The 13,741-nt window shown below is 39.8% G+C and overlaps 1 protein-coding gene across 8 annotated transcripts in view; it reads right to left on the bottom strand.

The window, feature by feature from the left end:
* TBXAS1 (thromboxane A synthase 1) overlaps positions 1–13,741 on the bottom strand; it is a 238,029-nt gene that overhangs the window by 136,121 nt on the left and 88,167 nt on the right. The gene's annotated exons all lie outside the window — the stretch shown is intronic.

Genomic DNA, 13,741 nt, shown 5'->3' with positions numbered 1-13,741 from the left:
AAAAAAAAAAAAAAGGAAGGAAGAACGACGTGCTCAACACATATCCTGATTTCTAGTCTGGAGCTGGAAGAATCTTCCCTTGACAGACAGACAAGCAATTTCTAGGAAGCAATGGGAAGTTTAAGCATGGCAAGGCTACAGCCATTTCATACAAGATAAATGGAGATAGCACAGCACACTTGAAGATGAGGGATATGACGGAGAAGATACACAGAAAAATAGGGCTCAGAGAACACGCAGGATCAGAGCAAGGAGCATAGTGCTGCTTTCTAGCAAAGCAGGGGGGACCAATCTGAGTAGCGAAAGCAGGGAGGATGCTGTGTGTCCTAGGTAGCTGGAGAGCATGCGTGCATCACGGTGCAGGCTCCAGGGAAGATGTGGGGATGGGGGACAAAAACATGTGTGCAACCACGCAGAGAAAATGAAACTGGGGAGATGTCGAAGGATTCAAATATGATTTGTGATATGATGGCATGGCAAGATACAGCAGTCCACAGAGCAGTTTGGCTGTAATAAAACCATGAGTGTAATAAAGTTGCTAGTTATATGCCCATCACTGAACCTCACATAAGCAAATGCTCTACTAGAAAACTAAACAAACCTGTGTGATCCAACTTCAGCCTCTCATAAAGCATCTCTGACCTCAGCAAAACAGAGACTTTTATTTTTCTTCCTCCATGAGACCTGACAGCAGGGTACAAACAAAACCCATCCATATGGCTTCATTGCCACAACATTCATCTCATCTACACTTTGCTATTGTGGCCAGGATTCGAGTGTGACTAGAGATTTTCACATCTCCCGCTTGGGTTGGCTATTTTAGCCCTGAAGGAAATAAGCAGCTCTCAGAAAACACGGAGCATCTCTATCTGCTGAAAAGCCATGTCCTGATACATATCTTCAAAAGAGGCATTGGAAACAGAAGCATTCAAAATCAGTAGGCTGTTTCTGTTTTAATTCTGTACTTTATCTCTGATTTCTTCCTAGGCAAGACAGCTCATCTGCCTCCTGTAAATACAATCAGCAGCAGTGGACGATACAATGTTTTGTTTCTGCATGTGTTTGAAATAAATGTACACATAATTTTCTTTCTGTCTACCCCATCTTAGCGGCATTTTGATCTTAAATCAATGCGAGTGCTGCGATATATTGCATACCATCACTTTTTACTCCTTTGCTCTGCTTACATTAATGCAGATCCATGCATTTCTGGAATCGTACCATCTTAATATTAGAATATTTTAATTCCTCCAAGACAGATAGGACTCAATATACTGATTTTCTGCATTGTAAACATAAGACAATGAAATGAGTAAGCCAAATTGAGTTTTGCATAACAAACCACACAGGCACACACTGCTTCCTTAAATAAGAAACAAGGCATTTCAGCTTGGCCATGACTACCAGCCTGAAGATATCTGAAGTAAATGAAAGCAAGGTTTGACGACTGGGAAGCCATGGGCACGCTGCATCACTGCTTCCTGTGCTACGAACTCAGAGCTGCCAGCCAACCCCGGACAGCCTTACTCAAGCACAGAGGGGCTTGCCAGGCTCACCATAAGAGGGGCAGGCACTAGGATTTGTTTTTCTTTCCTGATCTGCCTTCAAAATACATTGAAACAAAGGAAAAGAGGATAGTAACCACCTACTGAGCTCCTGGGAATGTACTTTTTTTATGCTACAGCATACAGAACGCAGTCAGGCAAGATTCATTTGTTTTAAATCCTTGCATACCTATGGTAGTGTACTTTTTTCCTATACATTTTTAAGACCCACACACACACACAAAATCGCTTAATTTTGTTAATGCAATATTAAATGCACACTAAGCCCAATAAAAGTCATTTCCCAACGCTGTATGCATTTATCATGAAACCACTAGCAGAATTCTTTACAATAAAAATGCTAGCTGTACACATGACCAAACTAAATTATCTCGGGAAATGGCTAATATCTGACCATGTGGAAGCATTAGAAAGCAGGGCTTTGTTATAGGACTAGAAGGAAAAAACTGTGTCATTTTTTGGTTGTTTTTTTCTTCTTTTTTTAAGAAAAATTCTAAAGATAAAAATATTTTTAATAGGAAATATTTCTAATAGGAAAAAAAAAAGCTGCAGCTCCAGGAAATTTTCCTCAATCAATTCAATCTGTCGTGCTGGACCTTAAAAACCCATTAAAAACAACCATGATAAATTTCCCAGCCTCGTTCAGTGCATCACGCAGAAGACAAAGGAAACTGCAATTCAACAGAGAAAAGAAAGAAAAGAATGGAAAAAGCTGATAGATTGTGCATCAGTGGTAGCAACATCCTTGCTCACAACAGCAGGCAAATCTGCACCACAAAGGATGGTAGGAACAGAGGGGATGTGTGCAGCTGACAATGGCACTCCAAAGTAATGACTTCCAGGAAAATGGGTTCTTACAAATGGACAGCACGCTGCTGGGAAGCAGTTGAGTCACAACTTTCATAACATCACGAATTATTTCAGCCTAAAAATTGAAGAGCAGGACATACAGCCCCAGTAAGACAACTATGGGGATAATATCCCATTCAAACTGCTAATGTGAACACCTGTTTTACATTATTAAACCTCACTGAATCTGCACAAGTTCAAGGGTTTGACCCAATATTTATTGCGTAGTCATACATAGCAGATCATATTCCTAATAATATCAGTAAGAATGGCCTAGTTGACCTACTTTTCCATTGAACTTCTTGTATGCAGTATCAATTGTAACAGATTCATTTTTGTTGCTGCTGGGTTTTTTTGGGTATTTTTTTTTGGTTTTTTTTCCCTGAGCAAGACTTGGGGGTGGAATTTATAGCAAGTTGTTCCAGGATAAGTATGTGCAATCTGAATCCCTAATCATGGTGGGGCTCATTTACTCCTCTTCCATGGGCCTGCCTTCCATCTTTGAGCAGCAAGTCCTGCACACCCACCTCCTTCTAAAGGGTGAAGGACAGACCCAGCACAGAGCATCACACCAATGCTGGGACCCCACCCCCATGCACACACTGCACACATTCAACCTCTGTTGCTTTAGACAGCTGTCCTGGGCCCACATGTGGTCACCCTGGCATGACAGTGAGATGTAGGCTGAAGAATTCCTCTTCTTTGGCTCGGTCGCAGCTGCTTGGCTAAAGGCCTCAGTACTCCTGGGGTCTTGCCTCATTTCTGAGCTGCCTGAGTAAATGTTATCATCCAACATTGTTTCGTTATATTACATCCCAAACCCACTTGGTCTCTGATGCCTGCTGGAACTGTTTCCAAGAACCCTCCCCTTCAGACAGTAGAGTGCACAGGCAACGTCACTATTTATGCTTCATACTTCTGGGCAGAAAATTCCTGAACCAAAGCTTGCATTTTTAATTGATCAAGGTTTACCTAGGAAATAGGTAAAATAAGTTGAAAGTAGATCAATGCAAACAATACATACATGCAAACAATACATGTTCCTTCTAAATATAAAGTTGTTAGGGCAAGATCAAGTCACTTGATCCTCATACAACAAAAGAAGCATAGCAGAGATGCAACTCACTGGATTTATGCATAGACCCTATAAACACAGCAAAAACACCAAAAAAAAAAAAAAAAAAAAAAAAAAAAGAACAAACACCACCAACAAAAAAAAAAAAACAAAAACAAAAAAACAGACAGCTGTGGGATGAGCCATCACTGAAGTAAATATATTGATCTATCAAAAATGATTGAAGACTGACAATAAAAAGGTTATAAATGCTTAGAAGAGAGAGAAGGCCAAAAACAAAAAACCAACCCACTGAAAAACTCCCACCTGCATTCACAGGGAAAAATGGACTGGAACAATAAAACACAATGGCAGTGCCTGTACATCTTTGATAGCTGCCCCTCCCAAAAGCTGGAACAATTTTTCTATAAACCCAGCAAATGAAAATGTAAATGTATGAGCAATTGCCTGGGGGATTTAAACACCTCATGTCCTGTAGGCAAAGAAGGAAGGGAGAAGGCACCACTTTTAATATTTGTACTTATTGATCATGCTCTCCTCACCCAAAGCCTGTTCAATCCAACAGAGACCTTACAGTTAAATATGCAATGCTGCCTTCAAGGTAGTTTCAGTGCTGCTAGCAAAAGCCTCTTCCCCTCTAACCCCAGCACAATCCACTACTTCAGCTCCCCCAGAAAAAGAGGGCAAGCGGTGACAGCCTGCAGATTTTGAGGGTGCCAGCCAGAGCACATAGTGCGAACAGAAGCCTGCAGAAATGCAGTATTCAGAACGGCAAGTTCAAAGATACACAGGATGGGGAATTATTCAGAGTGCAACATCTACAGCAGTTACATGTATGTATAAACACAACAGTGTATCGATGGGGCATCAGGGGCTACTTAAAAGCCTAAAAGTTATGTTTTTATTTAAGTATTTCACTAAGAAAATCAACAGTAACTATTTTCACAAGCTCAGTTCTGTTTTCCACTACTGATGACAATCCAGTTGTGCTAGTTGCTGGACTAAAAGCAAACAAAACACCACTGACTCAAGAGAAATTTAGGTCTGCAGTAAATTTATTCACTTTGAGTATTAATCTTACAATTCTGCAATATATTTATCTGCCTCAAAAATTAGAATTTAAATGATTTTAATAGAAAATAATCCAGTAATTAAAGGTCAACATTTGTCCATGTGATATTACACTATGATCTGATTGCTTTAATCCTTGCCTCTGTAGACCTGCCGCTTGTAGACTGACTTGCTCATTCTCCTATCCCAAGCATAGCTTATTTATTAGCTGATGGACCAAATGGACAGTTAGTGAAAACAGAAAATCATTCAGCTAGTTTCACACTACGTTGTTTTGTCCTTCAGAGTATTTCATACGATGATACGTGGGATAAGAGGTTCCCAAGAACCAAGATCCTCTTATAATGCCATTTTTGAAAGACACTGCAGCAATTCCCAGTGTCCTTGCCAAACCCTTTTTCAATAAAATAGATTCCAACATTGAGAGAAAAGCTTGGATTATTGCTACTGCAAGCCCTTGCAGAGCCAGAACATGGCTCACAGCTCATTCCTTTTTCTGTAAACTACTTCGAGATGTCTGGATACCAAACCTAATTTTATTCAATAGGTATCATCATTCAAAAATCCAGGTTATATAACATGAGAGAAACCCAAAAACATTGGGTTGAGATCCCCATATAGTCACGACTCTGTGCTTTTAATGGAGCTACACTGAAGTAAACAACAGCTTGAATTTCCAGACCACTACTTTCAAGCTTGTTTACATGGGGGAAGAGAAGAGATTCTGGGACAAGAAGTGGTTTGAATTTTAATACAGTTAGGTTAGGAAAAATTCCTATGGGAGCACACCCCTATCAATATAGTAATTGCTGGAGGAATTGATCACTTCTGTCCTTGATTTAGTTTGTGCCATTCCAGAACTTCTGTGTTTATACATGAGATGAGGTGTGGGTTTTTTGACATTACGGTAGCTGTTTAATTATACGAGTATGATTTTATCAGTATGACTAAAATAAATCCTCCTTCAAGACAAGCCTTCAGTTTAGCTACCAAATTTAATGGTAGGAAGGAAAGATTCACAGTCCCCAGGGTAATGGTGGCTCAGCTCATTCCACACTTCCCAAACCAGAAAACAAAATAGCATAATAGCTGAAAACAACTTTTTTCCCTGTAGTGGGCTGCACTTCTGCCTACTGCCTGATGAAATCATAGCCAGTTCACTACCAGCAGAAGGTCTGACATAAAGCAGGCTCTCCAGGGAAGGAAGAGAGGTAGTCAAAGAGAGAAAAAGGGTAATTTGAAGATGGTGCCAAACCAACAAAGTAAAAGGAGATATTTTGTTCCCTTTACAACTAATAAAACATAGTAGACTAAAATTGATCCCCAGACTAATAAGGTAGAGGAAAAACTAAAACCAATATATGACAAAACAATAAAAAAGTAATGAAGAGATTTATGGAAGTACATAAAAACCTTGGAATGACGTAAAAATTTTCAGGTCATATTACTGTTTCCATCTCAACGTGGATAAGGAACAAAAATTAGAGTATGTGGGAAAGATGGCATAGGGTAGAAAAGGATAGGGAGAAGGAAGAAAACAAAGCCAGAGCAAATGTCTAGGTAAAGAAGCATGAAAATGATGTCTACAAGACAAACTTGTCAAGGCAAAAATTAAAACAGAAAACCAAGCACTTCAGAGCCAAAGTGGTGGAACCAGCTGGTGGATCTATCTAAGGACAAGAGGGAGTAATAGGATGGTAAGTGTCTCTGTAGATACCTGGACAAAGCAACTGCGGCAATTCTCGAATAGGACAATATGACAGTTTCCAAGATCCACTCCTTCACCACAGTTGAGTGCCCTTGCAAGTGGAGATCCCACAAGGCCTTTGCTAAGGACTCCCCAGCATGCAGAGAGAGGCCTGACCAGAAGCAGCCTCCTGGAGTTTCTGGCAGAAAACTGGGATGCACAGCTGGCTGCTCATTTCCAGCCTCTTCTCTGCACCCTTCTCCTTGTTAGGGAAGTGAAATCCCTATTGCTTTATGCTTCTCATGGCATTTCATAAGGTAGACATGAGTTGTTTTGGATTTCTTTCTGCTGCTACAAAGAAGGGTAAACTGGCAGCGGGAAGCCATCTGAAAAGGCAGTGACCCCAAGAAGGGAAGGGACTGAGGGTGATGATGCATTTTCCTCCTTCTGTGTGAAGAAAAAGGAAATGATTCAGGAGTTTCCTTTAAAATTTACCTCGTGTGGCATAGGAAACACCACAGTACATACATAATCAGATACATAACTGGTGAAGTCAGTGACCATTAATAGCTACTGGACGTGATGTATTACATGCATCTGCTTCAGGTTTGCAGCAGTACTTCTGGATACTATAGAAAATTCTAATAAAGTATTGATTTTGCTGTGCATATTATATAATACTGCTACTTTCCTATACTTTCAAATGAGATACTAAAACAACGACCCAGATTTTTCTGTCTTTAATGCCCTCAGCACATTTCTTTCCAAATGGTGTAAAAGAGAAAAAATTACAAGGTAGATTTCACAGCCTGTTAAGAAACTTAAGGAATGCAGGTTCTGGTAGATGGTGAAAAGGAGAGATTCAAGGTGAAATTAAATCTAGTAAACCAGTTTTTGTAACTACAGTGTTCACTCAGAATATTCCCTCCTCCTCCCTTAAATTAAGACGGTACATCCTGATATGTGGGTACTGATCAGAAGTGTCACACAATAAGACAAGGCAATCTGTTAAGCAGTGGTATCCCAAACCCTTTAAAATGATGATTTTAAGCACTAATTAGCTAAGAAGCAGGCAGTACAGATCAAAGATCACCTGTATTGTATATTAGATGTAAAACGCTACTCAGGCAGCATGTTTGCCAAACAAGAAGTTTTCAAATAATCTTAACCTTGAGTTCACAAGAACCATGCCTTAACAGCTGAGTGCTGTGTTACCGATGTGAAAAACAAATGTGGGCACTAAGGAAACACCTCCCTGGGAGCAAGCAGAGGTGAAACCTGCACTCAGCCCCAGCCCCAGCTGGTACCTGCAGATGAAGAAGCAGAAGTAGACTATGATTCAGTCAAGTTCCTCCAATGTTGAGGTATACTACAAGGGCCTGCACTGCTGCTTCAGAGCTGATGTAGCCCTCGCTGACCTCATAGAGCCTTTCCATGTCCAGCCAGCACCAGCTCTGTGGAGATGTCCTGACCAAGGAATTTCCATCTGTGCAAACAGTAATTCACTGAAGCTACAACCACATCAGATTACACAGAAATGAGCATTAGGAACATGGTGCAGCTGACAGACGCCCTCTTTTGTTGCCTTGCCAAGCATGTATGAAATATCCACCTCCTTTGGTTGCATTTCACACTCCCTTCCCAGAGGAGTAAAGGATTGCATCAAGTCTTAGACTTAAGTCAGCTCACACAGCTGCAGTAAAGTCATGGAGCAGTCAGAGATGGAGGAAAGAAGCTTGGAAAAAATGCAGCAGGGAGCACATGCCTGCACTGCAGTCAGCCCAGGGAAACATCTGAGATCTCAGAGGAGGTGGAAGGTTTTGATGCATCACTTGCATCAAACTTTTCCATCCAAATGGCTTCACCTGCACTCAAGGCAGAGACCTTGACATTTCAATGGGCCTTGGTATCCTGTGTTTCTGAATACCCAGAACAAAAGTGCCCTTGGAGCTGGGACTGCAAGAGGCTGTAGTGACAAAACAAAAAACAGCCTTCACAAAGTAGACAAGCTCATACTGTTTGATTCTTGTGGGAGTCCATAGTCCACATGCTAAATTTTGTCCATGGCTAAGAAGAACTCATTAATGAATGCCTTCAACATTACAAGTACACAGAGCATCAATTTGCAGTGTCCCAGAAACCAAAGCACATTTGGAACATACCAGAATTAAACCAGTCAACTAATTTACCATAAATTCTGCCTATAAATGGCATCCCACAGGCCTCTGTACACCAAACTTAAACTCTTCATAATGAGCAGGCAGCCCACAAAACCCATTACAACTGCAGCAATAACACTAGACTCCAATTCTCCAAACAGTGTGGTATGCCACCTTTTGGGTAAACCTCTAGGCACTAGTCCCATAAAAGACTATGTCTTCAAGACCAATTAGCTCGAGATGGAAGAGAAACTGGTGATGATATCCCTCTAAGCAATTCGCATGAGTTGTTCCAGCAGTTTGATTTAACTATTGGGACTAAATACAACCAATACCTAACAGTGGTTAAGTGTGGGGAGTTGCATGGAAATATACTGTTACACCATGGCACTGAATTTTAGCCTGAAAAATCGTTAGGTTTGGGTTGTTTTTAAAAAGACTTTTTAAAAACAGGTTACTCTTAGCAAATTCTAGAAGTGTTGATTAAAAACAAAAGGGAGGGTTGTGCTTTAAGACTTTAAGAGAGGAATATTGAGATTCCCCTATTGTTTAGTCAATTTTTGAGATAATCTTTTCCATCTCGGAGAGAACGGCTAGCACATTACTCAGAGGAACAATAAAATTGTCTACATGCAAAGTGCTGTCAAAAGAGAGGGTGGAGAAGGGGGAGAAATATTTTTCTCCCCATTAACTTCTTTCAGCTACAATAAACCTAGGTGTTTATGTGTACCAACAGCAGTTAAAATATTTTTCAGCACAAATGCAATTGTTTCTTTTACAGTGCTGACTCATCAGGGTAGATAAACTTCTGCCTAACTTGAAGCAAGTCGAGTAGCACCATTGACTTTAATGGTATTTCTCTTGTTCTCGAAGTTAGAAACATGTTTGAGGGTTTTCTGCGTGACGTTTACAGAATATAAGTATTTAAAGAAAAGAATTATTTCACAACAGCAGTTACAGGTGTGTTCAATGATCCTTTAGAGCCAAAGGGCCTTATCAAAACACAGAAAGGAAAAGACTGAAGAAAAGAATCCTGACAGATTCTGGCAAAAAAATAAAAAATAAAATTTTTAATAATAATAATAATAATAAAATAAATAAAAATTGTTTGGCTTTAAGAAAACAAAAATCCAAGCAAGTGAAGCTACCAAAAATCTTTGTCAGGTTAAATGCAAGACAGATTATGAGGAGCTATAGATCAGATATAGGAAGTTTGCTTTAATTCTCTCTCCTTTGCTTGCCCAGGAATGATTTTCTCTAACTGAAATATGAAAAGTGAATTGCCTAAAATATCAAAATACAGAAAGGGCCATGGGAGAGGTAGTAAGTCCATTAGACCCCCAGTGTGAAAGAGGAAACCAAACAGGGTAAGATTGTTTCATAAAACTAAATTAATTCTTCGCATAAGCCTTCAGAGACAAAGATGAGAATACCCGTCCTGGGATTACTGTGGAGAGACACTAAGAGTTGAATAAGACTGGAAACCAAGAAGTAAAAAACACAACAGCAACAACAAACGAACAAAAAAAAAACCAACAACAATAAGCTTCTGAAATTAAAATGGCAGCAAAAACATTGCTTCTTCAGATAAATTAAGTGCATGATGAAGATACCAGCTGCTCCCTGCAGGATGAAATGTCCACTTTAGGTCCTCAACACCCTGTTTAAGGAGAGAAACTAATTGATGAAAAGTTCCAGGCTTCCAAATCCAAGAAAAGCGCTTCACTCTTCTGTACACAGAAGGGGAAAGCCCCAGATCTCTGTAGGGACTGAGCGCTGTGCTTCAGCCCTGCTGCAAAGGCCAGCAGCCACAGCAAGAAAAGCCTGTTTCTTGTCCACAACCGTTTGACTCTGGACTCATCTGCAGGAATGCTAACTAGTGCCATCTGCAGCAACCACTTTTTCAGGAGAAGAGAAGTCAAGCATTAAGACAGAACAAACTCCAGCTGCATAGACTTCTGAAAAGCTGTCAGCTGCCAGTGTAGCTTACAATCACAACTAAGCCCTGGACACATTTCAAGTTAGTGACTGGCTGCATGATCTATCCTAATCCTTTAAACCACCCAACCATTTAAGTGACCAGACTCAGTCTTGGTTCCAATAATGATCTATTAGGAAATCATTCAAGAAAGTCTTTTTCTTTTCTATTTTTCCATCAAAAAAATAAAAATAAAAAATGGAATACACCTAAGGATATACAGGCAGTGGATAATTCTGTAAACACCTTAATTGTCTGCCCCGTTTTAAGTTGCTTTCTTTGTATTACTTCAAAATGTATTGAAGTAACCTGCTGCAAAATGAGATGGGAATAGAATTCCATTCACATCCATGCTCTCACATAGTCCTCCAGGAATGCACATGTGAACCCATTTTTCTACCTGCACCTTGATGTGTTTTCTGTGATACTGTGCTGATCATGGGGTGCTAATGCAGGAAGCCAGCAGAAGATCAGCACAGGTAGCTGCAGTTTGCTGCTGATAGATTTACTGAGGACTGAAACTGGCTTACAACCAGATCTCAGAAACATTCTCATTAATTCCTCCCTGCCATCAGAAAATTCAGATTTTGAGCAAGTTGACTCCCCTTAGCAGTACATAACCTGACAGTCCTGGACTCAAACTCTATGCTGCCTCATTTGTAGGAGTGGTTTAATTCAGGCTCCCTCTTCTTGCTTCTTTTGGACCCATTTCTTCACCTCTGCCTCATACTTTGTTCCTGCCCTGGTTAGCACTTATTCTACTACATATTTGACCAGATTCTCATAGAAGGTTGAGTTGAGTTGAGGGTTCAAGTGAAGGAAGAGTAGGACATGAAGAAGGAGTATCACCCCACAAATTGCAACAAATTTAAGTCTCTCATTCTTTATTATACACAGCGTTGCCTACGTTATGAACTCTTACATTCTTCCCCACAACCAAATGCATTGCCATGGCTGAAGGCAGAATAGATTCACTGATCTCAGAAGCAGTTACTTGCTTTGTGGCTGTGTTCTATTTTCTCATCATTCACTGGTGGTGTATTGTTGGGCCAATAATCTGTTATTTTGGCACTGTTCTCTTCCTCCAAATCGCCAATACTCACAGTACTATTAAGTCATAATGATGCAATCACAGTAAGAGGGCACATGCATACAAAGCATGTATGTAAAGTAAAATCAAATAACTGCCTATACAGCTGTGCTAACATATTAGTAATTGCTATTCTGACTCTATCAAGCCCACTACCCTTTCATTTCTCCTCTTCACCCCAGAAGTTCTCTATTTGTCTCCTCTTACCAGAAGTCATGGTCTGCAATTGAAATAAAACAGTCGGATTTAGTGGGGTGAAAATAAAACATCAAAAAAGAATATCCTAAAAATAAGTGACAAAAGTAGCCAAACAAAACTAAGACTACGCTGCTTTCCAAACAGGATATTGTTCACTTTGTATTTTTGCTTTGAAGAACCAGCACATACATTTTAGAGGATAGATTTGTATTTTTTAAAATAGAAGATGCTCAAAAATACAGCTAAACCAAAGCCTATCACTCTGAAGCATGATCTCATCAAAAGTGGTGTCAGTGGCTTGACTTTTCCCCACTATACTGAAATGCTCTACTTCTACTTTTGCAGCAACCAGAGCTGTTCGTTTCCCCCTCGGCCTCCATCTTGGGCCACCTCTGTATGAAAACAGACAGTTTTCACAGCACACACTCACATCCAAAGACAATTTGCATTGTCTCTCCATATAAAAGAGTAATACCATCACCTCTCCTTTGGATCAGCACACAGGAGTGAAGAAAAAAATGCTTTTGTGACCTACAAAAGCCTTACTTGAAATAATTCTCTACGACTTGAGGCCTTTTGGAATGGAAGGGATATATTGTTTTGACTTGATTAAAGCTGAAAAGTTGATTTGACATCCTGTTGTCAAGGAAACCAATTCACACACAAAAGAAAACAGTTGTGATGGTATCATTCAGACTATTCAAGTGACCTTAGAAAGAAAAAAAGCCTTCAGTTCCAAAGATTTGTATTCAACTCACTTCACCACTGTAGAAATAAAGATCATTGCTCTTTAAGCTTATTGGAAAGCAGTTTTCAATCTGGAAAAAGCAAAATGCCACATCTTCTTCCGACTGCCAGATCCAATACTTCGCTGGGTTTGTGCACATAAGCACACCTACCATTTACTGCCTATTTCAAAGAACTACAAATATAATCAAACAGAAGTACAGAGAAGGAGAAAAAAAAAATCTTTAATTGATAGAACCATGATAAAACCCCCCTGACACATACCACACACCTATTGAACATCAGCTCAGTAAGTCAGGTTTCCAAATGCCTTCCTTCAACTACAAATCAATCTTACCTCAAGCACAGCAATGTCTGAACCCAACTTTGTTTTCCTGGGAGATATCAAAAGCAGCATTTGTTCCCTGCCAGCATCCCAGATCTCTCACAAATTAAGCTTTTCAAGCACACAATAAATGGTATGCAGTTACACTCAATCTGCCCACCAACTGGATCGCAAGGAGGGAGAGCTGTTCTTGCTGACCACTACCACCACCATCCAGCTTAGTAACCAACGCAAAGAAGTTTCATTCTTTGACAGCCATGGGTAGACTGAAAAACAGAAGTTTTTATCTGTCTGCTCAAAGTCTGTAATTATATATTTCTTTCTCCCATGAGAAAGCCTCCTCTGCCTGGTCAAGTGAACAGACAACTAAGTAGCAACTTGTCTCAAATTCAGCTTAGAAAAAAAATAGGTATGATATTAATAAGGAGGGAAATATGCTGAGGAAGGAATGTCACTGTTCCTACATTATTGTTATTTAACGTCATCACACCAAAGGTCATGGAGATAATAAGCTTCAGTCATTTTCCATTTGTTACACAACATACAAATTGCTACAGTGTTAATGAATATATTTCTCCACTCCTGGCCAGGCAAGACAATGTATAATTTTCTCTTAGACAAGTGCCTAACCCTTGGAATTCATTATTTCCACTACTTCTTCCAGGACTTTGTCCTTAGGGCTGAGCATAAATGCCACAAGAAGGCTGTGAATGGGGCTTTCTATGGCTGGTAAAGGTTGCTTGTTGCTTTTGGGGATTATTTTTTTTTTAAGTGGAACACCATCCAAAGCATATCTATATTATTTATGAACAAATACACAAACACACTCATATATGCTTCCTTAGAGGTGTCTTAAAATCCTTGGAGAACACTTCAAAAAAAAAATTGGTATTGTCTATACTTTGTGGATATTATTTGATGCCTAAATAATGATATACTATTTATGCTACAAGCACCAGTTGACCACAGCAATAGAAGTTAGTGTAAAGCAACTGCA

The sequence above is a fragment of the Coturnix japonica genome, chromosome 1 (genome assembly GCF_001577835.2).
Source record: "Coturnix japonica isolate 7356 chromosome 1, Coturnix japonica 2.1, whole genome shotgun sequence".
Taxonomy (NCBI): Eukaryota; Metazoa; Chordata; class Aves; order Galliformes; family Phasianidae; genus Coturnix; species Coturnix japonica.
Note: the sequence above shows the minus strand (reverse complement) of the source record. Positions and strands in the feature narration are given on the sequence as shown.